We start from the raw sequence: 14694 nt of genomic DNA, 5'->3' as shown, positions 1-14694 counted from the left end.
CAAAAGGAGACCAGGATTTTTAAGAATATATGCCACATTCTTCATGTTCCTCTGCTGTTCAATTCAATTAATGAAATGACACACCACCGAAAAACGGGAACGATGTAAACCTCAATTTGTCAATAACTAGACTCCAACAATAAGAGGGTGGAGGGCATTACCTTTCCATACATGTTCTTCTGAAGCACCTGATACAACCCATTACTGTTGGATATGGACACCGGAGCAAATGGACCACAAGGTCAGTGCAATGATTCCCAATGTCTCCTCCTAGTCACTGCCATGTCCTCATCTGCTGCAGTTCCCAGGAGACATCAGGATCAGAGAAAACATTCCTCAGAGATAGTTCAGTTCACTTAGTCCAAGTACAACCTACAGAACTACTCAAGGAGTGTATTTATTTTCAGACAGTAGGACCCAACACCTTATAGCCCTCCAAATTTCAAGTCAGACAAAAAGCCCTCGTGTGAAAAACAGCTCTATGATCCTCCCCACAGATTGTCACTTTATGTAATAAAGCCACAATAAGAAACCATGATGGAGCTTAACGTAAAATACAACTTTAGTATTTTGTGTTTCTTTCCTGCTGCATCTCCTACCTTGGCTTACACTTATTTGGAGCATTTTCCTAACCAGTTTCCCCACACTACTGATAGTAATGAATAACAAAGCTGCAAAGATCCTCAGAAGATGTATTTGACATCCTCCCTGGCAACATGCAGGTACATTAAATAGCTCACAGCACTCGGGCTATTACCAGGAGGGATGTTTTAACAGACATACAGCAGTTCATCTTCTCCTAAAGCAGGGAAGGGAGAGAAGGAACACCAAGTTCTGTTGAGCATTTTGCAACATCCCCATTTATGTAAGACACATGTTAATGAGAAAAACAATATGCAGATTCCCCTCATGGAGTCCCAAGCAGCTAATGTGATGTCCCACTTCTTATAGTGCTTTAATTAAAGAAAAAACAAACAAACACAAAAACAAAACTACTAGTAACTGAAGATGCCATTGGATTTCCCTGCAGCCCCTGAATAATTTTGTGACTTTGTCCTTGACAGGAAGTAAAGAAATAATGTATATTGTGAGGGCCAAACCTCTTTCAAGGAAAGAGGCCTTTTCTGAAAATTCTTTTTTCCATGGATGATTCAAAAACCAGAATCTGTGCATTAAGGTCACCAAATCAATCGACCAAACAAAAGAAAATTAAATTCTAAGCCATACTACTGTAAGTACTGAGGTGCAAACACTCCTTGCCCTCAAAGCATTAACACCAACTTGTACAAAAAACACAAGCAGAAAGACGCTTTACACTTTACTCCGTGTTACTGTGCTAAAATACAACTTTAGAAACCATGTATTTACCACTCTCATCCTGAAGGGAGGAAGGTTCTTCCTCTGTTTTGCCACTTCATGCTGCTGGGGGAAGCCACCAGCAATTCCTGGGAGAAAGTACTTCTGCATGGGTACTGTGGTGCTTCTACAAAGGTATTTTATACCGCAAGGTACAAGGAATTTCCCCAGCATCTGGAACAAGTTGTTCCTGGCTTCAGCAGTCACAATACACAGTTGTTTCTGTTTATTGATATGCCTTGACAGAGTACACCTTCAAAAAGCTTTTGGAAGTTTTTCTGAAATGATCAGAACTTCCTCCTCATGCCCAGTAAGTGTGAGGCTGGGATTTAGGCACCATGAAGTTCGAGCACTGTATTTTCACAGAGGACATGGTTTGCTGTTGAACAAATGCCCCATTTTGACATCCTCATGCTGTGTCTTTATACCCTCATCCCTTTTAATTAGGCTGTAAAGTCCTGTTGAAAGCTTAGCTCTAAATGAATCACACTTTCCAGGGTAAATCAGGGTTGAAAGATTCCCAGTTGCCAGTAGGAAGGCTGGAACTTGGGCACCAGTGATGGGAATGACTGTGACCCAAGTTCTCCCAGATAATTTTGAGCCTCACTCAGAATTTAAGCTTTCCTATTCCCCACCAGCTTTTGCAGATAATTATAAGGCCTTGTTATAAGCCACAAGGTTTTTTTTTTTTACACTGCTAATCCATAAAACACTAAAAAGAAGGAATAAAATATTGAATTTTTTAAACAGTGTATAACACAAAGAACCAAGTATGTAGTTAATGTAACAATGTCCTTCTAAGTTCCCCTGATAATACATGACTGAAATTTAACCAAAAAAATTTTTTTTAGTCTTTATTAAGGAAATGTCCCTTGCCCTTCACCACAGGATTACTAAAACTCATCCATCTCCTCAGGATCTTACAGCTCTCTTAGATACAAAGACCTTTTAACTTGCCAGGGCAGTGAAAGATCTAAACCTTTTTCCTAGCAAATGCCCTAAATAATTCTATTCTGTAAGTTATGAAAGCCTAACAGTCTCTCCTGATTTCATCTGGTCACAACTTCAAAGTGTCTGAAACCTTAATAAATAAGACTTTTCTGATTTCCACACACAAGAGAGAAGACAATAAGAGCAAGGTTTCAGCGTGTGTCAATAGAAGGCATCTAATTATTTTTAAAACAACTGATGTTCTTCTTGATGAGAATTTCTGGCAGTGCCCTTCCTCTGAGGATTTACACAAGACAGCAAAAGGAATGCACATCTTGTTTCTCTGGGATAATCATTCCTTATTGGTGGAAAGGGATTGGGTAAAACTAAGGAGAGGTAACTCGTTTTGCAGTGTCCACCTCTTTAAATTATCTTAAACCAAGACCCAGAACCATTCCTCAGGCTTACCTCCTTCAATGCATTATCTGCTCCCCAGGAAGACAGCACACATCTCACAGAGCCACAGTTTGTTGGCTTTTCATGTCCTCCAAGGTCAGCAAAGCCTTCTCCAAGACCTGAGGCAAAATCATACAGCTCAGTTAAGGGAAAAAAAAAAAACCAAATGAATCCAAGATACTGAAAATATTCCTTTCCATTTATCTATTGATAAACATTTCTATTAAAGAGGCAAACATACAGATATTTTTTCAACCATGATTAGCACTGAAATTTACAGTGATTAAGTGATTGGGCTGCAGAAAAAGTTGTCAAGACTGTCAGCTTCACTCTCACCTTACTGGAATGGTACTTTCCAGAGGTTAAAAAACTAAATTTATTACTAAATCAGCAGAGCCCTGCTAAATTACAACAGCAAGGAATGCAGCACAAAACCTCAATGAATTGGACTTGGCTCGAGTCATAGAGCTGACAGCCTGTGTCTCTCAAGTCACCTTTCAGCAGATCAGCAAACAGAGCCCAGCAGCATCCCAGCTCCCCTGTGCCAGAAGGTAAGGAGCACCAAGAGGGAAATGAGGCTGTGAAAACCTGCCAGGCCAACCTTAGGCACAAGAAATTCAGCTCAGCCTCATGTGCTTCACATCAAGGTTGTCTGGTCACCCAATAAATCAGAAACAGGTGCTCACTCCTGATCATCTCCTCTCCACTTGCATGACCCCCAGCTGGTTATCTCCTCCCTATCTTAGAAGCAGCCAAACTCATCCTACTTCTTAAAAAGTTATCTTAAATCCCACTGAATGAAGCATTAAATCTTATTTATCCTTACTGTGTAACTATCAGGGGGCTGCTCCCAATGCTCTAGTCAGGAGCTGGCAGCAGCCACTTTTGCTGATTGATAAACAGAGTCCTGAGAAAACTTTTCTTTTCCAACTATGATCTTTGCAGATGTTATCAGCTAAGAGCAGGATGTTAGTCAATTGTTGTAAATTGCAGCCAAAGTCAGTCTGTACTGATACACTGCACTTGAATCCAGTTGGCTGAGACAGGCTTCCCAGATGTGGATCTTCAGGACAGATCTGCCTGCCCTGGAGAGAAAAGCATTGGGTCAGCACCAGTGTAGAGCAGCACTGCCCTCAAGACAGCAGCAGCCACATTGAACCTTCTAACTAATGAGTAATTTTCACCTAAATATTTCAGTTTCCAAAGCCTGTACAGTCTTCTCCACCACCTGCACCAATCCACATCAGTGTTCAGTGCAATGGACGTTTCTTTGCCTCTTTGGGTTTCCAGACTGACCCCAGAATGGATGGGAAGAATGTCACAGCACTAAACATAGCTTAGGCTGGGGCCATTTCTGCTGAGCTCTTCCACTGCCCATTGCATGCAAATGCCAAATGCAATGTGGTGACTGCACGGTCACCATGCAGCACCGCAGAGGGCTTGGAGGCTGTTGCCACTCTTACCACAGCTGAGGTGAACCTTGTGAGTTTCCCCTTCTCTGAGTTCAGAAAATGCCAAGGTATCAGCCCTTCAGACTGCTTGGAATAACTCAGAGGACTCTGCCTGTGGTGGGGTAGGGAACTCTGGTGCAAAATTCTCTGCTGGCAGGACTATGGAGACAGCAACCTCTGATGGAAGGGAGGCTGTAAAGAGCATGGGCATAAAAACTAAACCTCCTTCAGGCAAGCTTCAGAAGAGGCCCTTTGCCTCTCAGCTCTAAAAGGAGAAATTAATTTCACTTCTGATTGAAGACTGATGTTATGCTTTAGCAGCCAGTGATCTCCAAGAAAAATAAAAACTGATTAGAAATCAAGAGCTGGGGACTGGCTTGAAGTTAATGAAGTCAATTTATCATATATCCTGTTACAAGTGTAAATAACAGAGTGTGTCTCATGAAAGTCTGGGATAATGATTGCTCTGGCCCCAGCCAGCGCTTCTAGAGAGAGCAGCAAAATTAGTGGTCAAGGAAATGAAATGTACACAGTGATTTATATGCAGCCCTGGGTAATATCAGTGAAATTAGTGAAATTAGCTCCAGATATTATTTCTGCTCCTTAGGTAAGTTATTTGAAACAAATGTCAGGCAAAACCTAATTTTTATATCAACTGAGAGAGGCCTGAGTGTGAATGCATTTCCAGGGATGTAAACCTGTGGGGGGGAAAAAAAAAAAAATGCAAAGAGATATTAATGTCTCATGATAGAAAGGTAAGGGAAAAGATCTAAAGAACATTACAGTTTTCATCATCAAGGATTTGTTGGAGAATGAATTAGATCATTCACTCAATAGGTTAAAGTGTCTGAAGGAAACAGTGTAATACTGAACGAAAAAAAATCAGGAAAAAATAAAATGCAAATACTGTATTTATAGAAATTATAAAAATCTAAGGGCCTCTAAGGCAGACAAGTGGCTTGCAACTGCCATAAAAAAGTGGCTCTGCTCTTTTCACTTCCAGGTGGGAGTAGTTGTGAGCAGAGTGTGATCAATGCAGTGTAGTGGAGACAAACAGGAGTAGGAAGCATCAGCTGAGTTAACTCCTTTCTATTTTCCCATCCCAATTTTTTTTTTCTTTATCCTCATCCCGCCACTCTTCCAAATCTTCATCTCAAACAAGTTTGCTTTCTGTATGGGTAAGAATAAACCCATCTACTCAAATATCAGTAGCATGTCTTCAGCTCTGTGTGTACAACTGAATGTCCTGCATCTGGTTGCTGCTTTAAGGCTGAATTATTTCATTTCATAAGAAATGTCCTGAACTTCACATCTCAAAAGTGCTGCTCTATTAAGGACAGGAGTGTCCTCCAAACTCCTTGAATGCATCTTCAAAAATTATACTCTCCAAGAACCAGAAAAGCATGCTTATGGGGTTTGACATTCATGGAGGTGCTGAACATGGACTTAGGCCTTGTCTTAGCCAGCTCTGAGAAACTTCTTGGTTTCAAGCACCAACCACAGCAAATAGCACAGAATAAAAGTCAAATACTGTGCATCCAAAGGGGCTGACATCACAAGTGAGCAGAAAAATGCAGGTTCCCCATGCTGTGGGAGAAGTGAGCAAGAACTGCATTGACATAACACCTCCTGATTCCCTTCTGTATTGTTTCCAGCTGGTAACAGGTACTACCAGTAGTGGTGATGGGAAAGCAACACCTTTGGAAGATGCAAACAAAATTAAGGGACTGAAGGGGAAGTCAGACCTTTCTGCTTATTTTACCCCCACTCTTGCTGTATCACCTGCTTCTTCTTTCTTCTTGACATGACATTACGCCCCAGAAAGTAGGTGGCTGAAAGATCCAGTGAGCATTTTAGGAAAAGGAGCCCAGTATAGTCAATGACAGAGGTAACACAGACAGGTGACTAGGAGCTCTCCATTCCTTAGAGAAGAATCTGTTGACAGGAGAGGGCTCTGACATGAAAAAGGCTCAGAAAAAGGGGAGGGGATGGTATTTCCACAGTTGATTATATAGAATAAAGGCAGCAACTTGCTGTTTATTTAGAGTTTAAAGGTGGGTTGGAAAATAAAAGGCCTTTTTTTCCTTTTTGTTTTTTTTAACCATCTAGAAAGCAAACTTTACTGAACAAAGATATTAGGACTGCAGTTCAAAGTCATTGCATTTGCTCAGCCCCCTGCATCCAGCACTGTGGTTAGAGACTCCTGCTGACACTTACATCACTCCAGCCCAATAGTTATTCTGCTGCAATTGTGTCTGGCACCAGCAAGCAATTTTATACCCTTCATCCTCTCACTACCTAGTCCTGCATCTTCCCTTTCCTTCCTTGTGGTCCTTGACTGTGCTTCCTGAACTGGGGCATCATTTCTGAGGCCCAGCACAGATCACCTTTTGCCACAGACAACCCACATTGATATTCCACTCCCATGACCCCTTTGGAAAGAATTACTGATTTTGGTGGATCATCATTTTAAGAGTTTTGTGTTATCTAGCTTCTGTCTCCCACAATGGCATCATTGTCTTTGGAATTATCCCTTTCCATATCCCTCAGCCTTCCCTTTCTGTCACATATCAGCCTTTTTTTAAAGGCCCTGAAACACTTTTAGCCCATATCTCATACTAAAATAGCTGCTATAAATCTATGTATCTATAAATACAGACAACATGTGAAAGAAGCCACATCGCCAGAAGTTTTTTCCCATTTTGCTGTGGGACAAATAATCACTCTGGCACCATTTGCAGCACCAGGGATCTAATTTCCAAGTCAGAAAGACTCCAATTTAACAGTGTAAGAATATGGAATATGCCGTCATTCTGCAGAATTGCAGCTTTGAGCCGCTTCCTGCTGGTTGGGCAGAATCACTAATATCTAATGTCATTTGCTGGAAGTGTGTGGCAACTCAGGCATGGCCCATCTGTAATTATAAAGCTCATCCTGTCAGGGAGAAGAAGAACATTTGATACACACATGACTATCCCCTCTTACGAAAATTACCCCCTATTCATCCAGGAATGAAATGGGAATTTTGCCTCAGCTGGAAGTGCCCAGTTCAGAAGCCATAAAGTACCTCCTATCTCTGTATCAGTGAAAGCACATCCTTCAGGCCACACTCTATCTACCTGTACAAACAGGCTCTTACTTGTGCAGTGCTTCAGTTGAGCTTCCAGTATCAGTGTGTGGCTCTTCCATAAGGGAATAAATACCTGATTACTGCTTCTCCTCTCTCTGTCTAGAGCAAAGACTTCAGCTCAGTCATATGATAGAAAATTGTGGACAGAAAACACAATGGATTTATTACAAATAGATAAAATTCTCTGGATTACAGTTAGTAAACCCCCTTCTACAGGGAGGAAAGTTATCTCCTAGAAAATTTTTATAACCATCCAGATTATCAGGATATCCAAGCACACGAGTTGATTGTGCTATAGGACCAATTGCCACAAGCACCCTGGCAGTGCTCATTTATCAAAGTGCTATGAAAATATTCTCAAGGTCTCCATATCCACACCCCTAGGACTCCTAATTGAAAATATTTACCAGTGTGTGATTTTTGGGACCCTTTTTCAAATGTCAAAAGCTTGTTTGGTCTATCTCTAGGTAACTGATCATTCTGGTTAAGAGTCCTTTACGTGGAACTAGGTTATCACCATAAGTTACCAAAATAGCAGCACTACACACGAATAAGAGCTAAAAAAGATCAAAGTTTGGACTTTTCAGAGCAGACAGTTCTTGGCTTGTAACTCCGGATATGACTCATTACCAGAAAAGCTGAAATGGGGCAAATCATGTCCTCTCTGAACATACCTTGGGCCCAGTGTCGAGGGTTTTGATCCATCTGCAAGGATGCAGCACAGATAACATCCAAGTGTTCATAAAATCCTTCCTCCACAGGAGCACATTGCCACCATCAGCATGAGAAGAAAAGTGTTCCTGAGAAAGACAGAAGAATGAAGAGTTAAACCAAGAGAATATGGACAGACCACCAGCTCCAAAGAAACCACATGCTAGATGTCTTGCACTTCACATAAACCGGAAGGAAATAGTAACAAATAGTGCAAAGGAACCAGGGAGAGCTTTTAAGATATCCCCACAGTAATGGGCAGACATTCTTACTCTGACATTTCAGGTTTTGATAGTATGAGCATTGTTTGCCTCTGCACATCGAAACACACATTTTTGAGTTTCTGACCTTTTTCCAGCCATTTACAGAGTGTGGTTGAACAGCTCTAACCAAGATCTAGATGCCCAGCCTCACACTATTGCTCTTCAGAATTTTCCCAGCTGGTCAGGAGATCATCTGGCCCCATGTGGCATTTAAATAAAGCTTTATAAAATGAAGGCCTTGTTGCCTTTGTAAAATTATGGCTCAGGCCTGTTACTTTGACTAGAGAAGGACTGTGAGAAAAGTCCATGAGAAGAAAAATAATTAGTTTTTACCCATGAAAATGTAGTATCAACAGAAGCAAGAAAGTTAAACAACAGAAGGAGAAAAACAGCAACGTATCTGCACCTGTTATTTTTCTGAATGCTTGAATGCTGATGCTATAGGTGGTCAATGGTAGTACATTGAAGTTAATAATAGCCAATGAGTCTATTGTAGTAGTTTAGCAGCCAATGAATCTGTAACATGAATGATAACATACAAAGGTGTATAAAAGAGGCTGGTTTGTTTAATAAATGGCTTTTGGCCCTTGAAAGAGGGCCTGTCCGTGTGTGTCGTGACCGCCCCAACAGCGACAGCCCCACTCAAGCTGTTATTACATCCAGTGCTTCCAAAGGAAACTTCCACTTCTGCTCCCCACCCATCTCTGGCACAGCTGTTCAGCAGCTCTGAGCATAACAGGAGAATGAATTGGTTGAAAACTCATGTTTTTCTACTCCTAAAGACAAGCAAGGTTACAGACGCACAGAGCAGGGCACTGCATCATTCCTTGCACACAGAATCCCAGAGCATCCACAGCAAAGGCCATTCCCCTGAGAAACTGCAGTTCAGAGGAGATGAGGGCCAGGAAGAACAGCTCAACCAAACTTTATCCCCCCTTAGCACATGGATAAATCTTTTATCACCTCTGCCTGTTAAAAAAACACAGTTAATATCTATTTCTTTGATATTAACTAGAGAAATTAAAGTCCTGTTGTGCAAAGAGCTCTCACACTTCTGTGCCTCCTGAATTTCTCTTTGAGATGTGCTGGTTCATTTGCTAATACTAAAGGCTGACCAGGGTTTCTAAGTGATGGATAAGGATGTTTCTCTCTTTCATAGAAAGAAACCTCCTCCAGAGCATCATTATTCACTAAAGGCATTTGTGGTCATAGGGCCTATTTTATCAGTATAAAAATCCAAGTTGCAAAGATTGCATTTGGGATACTAAAGCCTCCCTCTTATGTCTTTACTAATTTCAACCAGTAATAGTATAATAAAACTGTATAATGGAATAATAAAAAGATAAGCACATGTACTGTGAAATGAAGCAGAGAAATAGCTCAGAATGGACTCACCAGGTTTTCATTTGACCTTCAAGATGGCTATAAAATAAGGAATAAAAGGTGTGTATGTTCTGTGCATCACATTTTAACAGCTCCTTTTAAAGACCTCCTATGAAATAGTGTGCCCTGTGACATGGGCTCCAGTGTACAAGAGACAGAATTACAAACAGATCAGCAAGTCCAAGTATTATCTAGACACCTAAAGCTGCCACTTCTTCACACCAGCAGACAGTCAAAAGCTGACAAAGCCAGGTTAAAAAAAATTCCAACTCCTGAGTACAGGCTAGAAGCTCCTGTCATCCCCACTCCCCAGCTACAAAGTGTGTACTTTAACCTATTGATTCAAAGTTGTCTAGTTTAACTCAGTCCAATTTTGTAGCCAGTGATTATTGCTGGTTTTTGCCTGTTGCTGTTTTGTTTTTTAGTAAACTGCAGGTTTTTTTCACTTTAATCTACTTATATTTCCTTATTGGTGGAAAGGGATAGGTTAAAACTAATGGGAGGTAACTCATTTCAGTGTGTTCTCCTTAAATTGTCTTAAACCAAGGCACTATGTAATATAACTGCTTTGAAAATATAACCACCAGCAATAAGTTGAGAGAAATTGTTCCAGGACCAAATCATTTGCCCTGACATCAAAAGTCCGCATTCACAAGTATGCTGTTCCAATTTTCTCATTTTTTAGTTAGCTGACCCTTTTATTTTGCTGTTGGGTTCACTCTCTCTCCCCTTCTTCTTTCTTCCTTTTTGTTTTACCCCACTCCTGGGTATCCTGGATCCCAATCCCCACCAGCAGCACTATTCTGCATGTGGATATTCATCTTCCTCCTGTTTGCTATTCATGAGCAGCACCCAGAGCTGTGCCTTTTGACTCCTAAGTTTTGGTGGTTTTATTTTTTAAAGCCCTGTTTGGTGAAACACAGAGTCTGGAGTGAAAAGGATTCATCACAGTCATCATTATTCCACATTTATCTACGGTGAACTATTTTTCTCATCTATTATCCTTTAAATGATCTAAAGCCTCCTATGTGCTGTGTTCCTCTTCGTTACCTGCTGTTCCTGTCTCATCCATTTCTTACCAGCACTGTCTTTGTTCTCTTTCTTTCATTTTCTGAGCCACATGTCAATGCTGCTCGCCATGATCAAGAGGTTCACAATGAGGAGCCACACAAATGATTTTCTAAGTGTGATGAGGATCACAAAAACAGATTTTATGCGGCACATTTGGATACTGTTGTTATTCAAACTGAAGTAATCACCCCCGGTACCCCCTTACCTTCCACGCTTTTTCTCCAAAAAGACTCAGAAAACAACGCTGCTAGGCTATAAATAATGATAGAAACTTCACTTGCATCCATCCCTGCCATCATCTTTCACCTCCATATTTACTGCTGCACACACTTGACTTGGTGACTCTTTTTTATCTCACATGTTGAATAGCATACATGCATTAGACTGACACATTTCTCTATAGCCCTGACATCATTTATTGGCAGTGGCTAGATTACCCTTGTCACACATTTTTTAGCTTTTTAGGAGATGCTGCACAAACTGCATTCTTAGACAGCATTCAGTAAAGTTATTGCTGGGGAAAATGACTGAACTAATCAAGTTATGCTCCATGAATTTCTGCTATTTCATAGCAAGGATTTCATGCAGTTGATCAGTCATCAGGTAGCTACAGGTGGCTTTTAGACACCAAATAGAGCTAACCCATCTCTCAACAACTCTGTAACACCAATTTCTACCTCCGGGGTTGCTGGTAGAATGGAAAGATTTCAGTGCTCCCTTCCTACTTTTCTGTACAGCTGTGGATGAAATATATGTGTGAAATACAGCTCAACCCACAGGAGGAAAAGCATCAAGAATATGGCATAGGAAATCCTGTCCTAGACCAAAAAAAACCAGCATTTCACCGCCTGTAATACTGGCTTCAGAGTCCATTGTTCCCATTCAGCCATGTACAAGAGATATGAGTATTTTTAATACAGTAAAGAGAGACCAGTGCTGGCTGTTCACATTGCCAGGGAAAGATGCAGCCCAGGTATTATTCCATCTGGATTTGGCAGACTAGAAAGTTTGCCTTCTTTTTTTACCCGCCTTTGTGTTTTTCATTCTCTGTAGTTTATGACTTCTGATTATTTCTGAAAACGTAATGCCACCTACACCAAGAGAGTCTTCATGTCTTATAAAAGCCAGAATGATTGTGCTTGAAGTAGTTCAGCTGACTGAAATGAAGAATTCTGGGCCCAGTCCTACCTTGCACCCAACCTTCCCGAGGTTTGCTAGACAGGTGAAACACTCCTGCTGGTGTAATCAGAGAGTGTTGGTCTGAAGGCCTTTTGCTTTGGGATTAGACATGGTGACTTCAGCACAATTTCCTTGGAAAATCTTCTAGAACTTGTATGGGAATCTGCTTGCTGCCTGCTTTGGTTTTACTGGGAAGACGGTCAGCACAAAAGGCAGAAATGACACTGCCTCATATTCACTGCAGAGCTACTGCAGACAAATAATGGGGATTGCTGGAATCAACTGGTTAATGGGTTTTACTTAAACCATTCTCACCTTAAAGTTCACGAGGGCAAACACCGGAGATAAGTTTGAATAACAAGCTGAAATGATCCAGATAAATGGAAGAGAACAACTTTTTTTCTCTCTCCTCTGGAAATTCATGGGATTGATAGGCAATGAATGGAAGTGGGGTGTTAAAACAAACCATACACTGTTCTTAAAATCCAAAACAATACAAAAGATAGAGATTTGTTCCTTGAAGGACTTGAGGATTTCTCAGTTGGAGCTGGCTTTTCTCAAAGGGAAAAAGTGGATGGTTTTAGTTGTTGGGGTTTTTTTTAAGTATTATTATTAAGCAAGAGAGATTGGCACGTATGAGAGTAAATTAGATGGGAAAAGCTTCTCTGAGCATCTGTTGTTGTCCCACTTTTAAGGTTAAAACTAAAGGTTGCCATGACTTTATTTTAAAGGACATCTCTTTGTTCTACTGGGCCTGAATTCAGCCTGGTTCCTTTAAGTCTAGCTGTAAAAATCCATTCAGAGAAAAACAGTATTTATAGATAGCAACTCTCACACAGTTTCCCAAGCACTTTTCTTAGCCTTCAAAATTTTCTACTACCTTTTAACTACACTTCCACAACTGTCAGTGGACCTACTTTAAAATTTCCTACTTGAAAAAACTTCTCACCATAACATCAGCACAAGGAACCTGCTATGGAAAAGGAAAGGGGAAAAGTTTCTTCTTCCCCTCTTAGAGAATGTAAGGATTTGGTTTTGGTTTTTTTGTTTTGGTTTGGTTTTTTTGCTTTGGAGGTGGTCAAACACAGGAACAGCTGTCCAAGAGATCTTTTTGATTCTCAATATGTGTTACTGCTTGAAACTCATCCAGATACAGCCCTGCTTAAGCTGCTCTACCTGACCTTTCCAACCTGAACAATTCCACAATTGTCAAATAAACAAACACAGAGCCTTAAGCTTTTATTTTGGTGGATAAGCAGTGAACCAGATATTTGTCAGGTACATTCCAGTTTCTGTCTCCCTCTTACATTCCAAGTGCACTGCTATCTCTCTATGATTAACTATTTTAATATATATTCCTGGCAACCCCAGCTGAATCATAGTTTCAACTGCAAACAAAACTACAGTTTTTCAGTAAAGAAAGACCAAGCAAAGCTGGGTTTACTTTGATTTCTGATAAGACAGAGATTCAAAATAATGTATTCACTTTAAGGAGTTGGATCTCTTGAATGTGTAACAGCACAGCCCTGTGGGGGTGGAGGCTCTGAATCTGCAAATTTAACAGCATGAACTCTTCCCGTACACAGCTCACACAACTGCACATCAGAGGTAATAAATAAAGACTTGCTGACTTTAGTACCTTTTGTTCATCTATGAATCCATAAAGAATATTTGGAGAAATATTTTATCTCAGCACTCACCTCTGACTAGACTTTCTTGGTTTACTGCAGGAATACCTCTATAGGCATTTTTCCTGTTGGACAAACCTCAGTGCTCAAAGTTTCTGAGTAAGAATGATATTAAAAATTATCTTCCCCCAAGTTTTCAGCTACTTTCATAGACATTAATTAACCACATCGTGTAAGCTCCCATTAACTTAATAAGAAAGGAAAAAAGTTAGCACAGTATACAAGGAGTAATTTCAGCAAAGGGCTGGAAATATGAGGAAAGAACTAGAGCATCTCCCACACAGAAAGAGATGAGAGAGCTGGGCCTGGTCAGCCTGGAGAAGAGGGAAGCAGGCTCTTGTCAGTGTGTTCAGGACAAAACAAAAGGGACACAAATTGAAAGACATGAAATTCCACCTAAAATCATGAATCAGGTTTTTACTGTGAGTGGTCAAGCAGTGGAGCAGGTTGCCTAGAGATGCTGTGGAATCACCATCCTCAGAGATATTGAAGGCAAAATAAAAAGAAAAGGTTCTGTATGACAACATACAGTAACCAAGAAGATCAAACCCAGTTTTAGCTGCCTGAAGTGAAAGAGTAATCCCACTTGCAAAGAAGTGTGAAGGGAAGAAGGACAAACAATCCTCACCCACCAGAAACTGTCCATGATAATTTATCCCCCTACTTTTGTTTTATATTTCATCTCTCCTCCTGTGGGATCAATTCAAGGATGAGGCAACTTGACAGAGCTAAAACAGTGATTTTACTGAGTATTTTTTCACTGTCTGCATCAATGTGTTGTCTGGAGAAGGCTGAGCTAAATGCCTGCAAATTAGATTGAGCGGGACAGGAGAAGCAATGTAGCATTTTATAGCTTGTAATTAATGAGTCACTCAGCTTGTAGACAAACATTTTGAATACTGATTGCAGCAGCCATCATTCCTCCCCCCATCATTTACACCAGCAACAGTGTGACAGCAGCAAAAGCTCTGCAATCCCCCAAAGCCTGAACGCACAGCCTTGCTGGGTCAATTTAACAGCTGCTGGAGAGAGAAAAAAAAGAGTTAAAGGGCATGGCAGGAAGGGATATTGAGGGC

General features: G+C 40.8%; 1 long non-coding RNA gene across 1 annotated transcript in view; it reads right to left on the bottom strand.

Moving 5' to 3' along the window:
• Positions 1–14694, bottom strand: part of LOC108445623 — a 61155-nt gene that overhangs the window by 32396 nt on the left and 14065 nt on the right. Inside the window, exons 2-3 of the long non-coding RNA XR_001860565.1 lie at positions 7998–8123; positions 2755–2861 (exon numbers count right to left, since the gene is read on the bottom strand). This is a non-coding gene — a long non-coding RNA (uncharacterized LOC108445623). The remainder of the gene's footprint in view (positions 1–2754; positions 2862–7997; positions 8124–14694) is intronic.

The sequence above is a fragment of the Corvus brachyrhynchos genome, unplaced genomic scaffold, assembly GCF_000691975.1.
Source record: "Corvus brachyrhynchos isolate BGI_N302 unplaced genomic scaffold, ASM69197v1 scaffold101, whole genome shotgun sequence".
Lineage (NCBI taxonomy): Eukaryota > Metazoa > Chordata > Aves > Passeriformes > Corvidae > Corvus > Corvus brachyrhynchos.
This window is presented reverse-complemented; position numbering and strand designations above follow the sequence as displayed.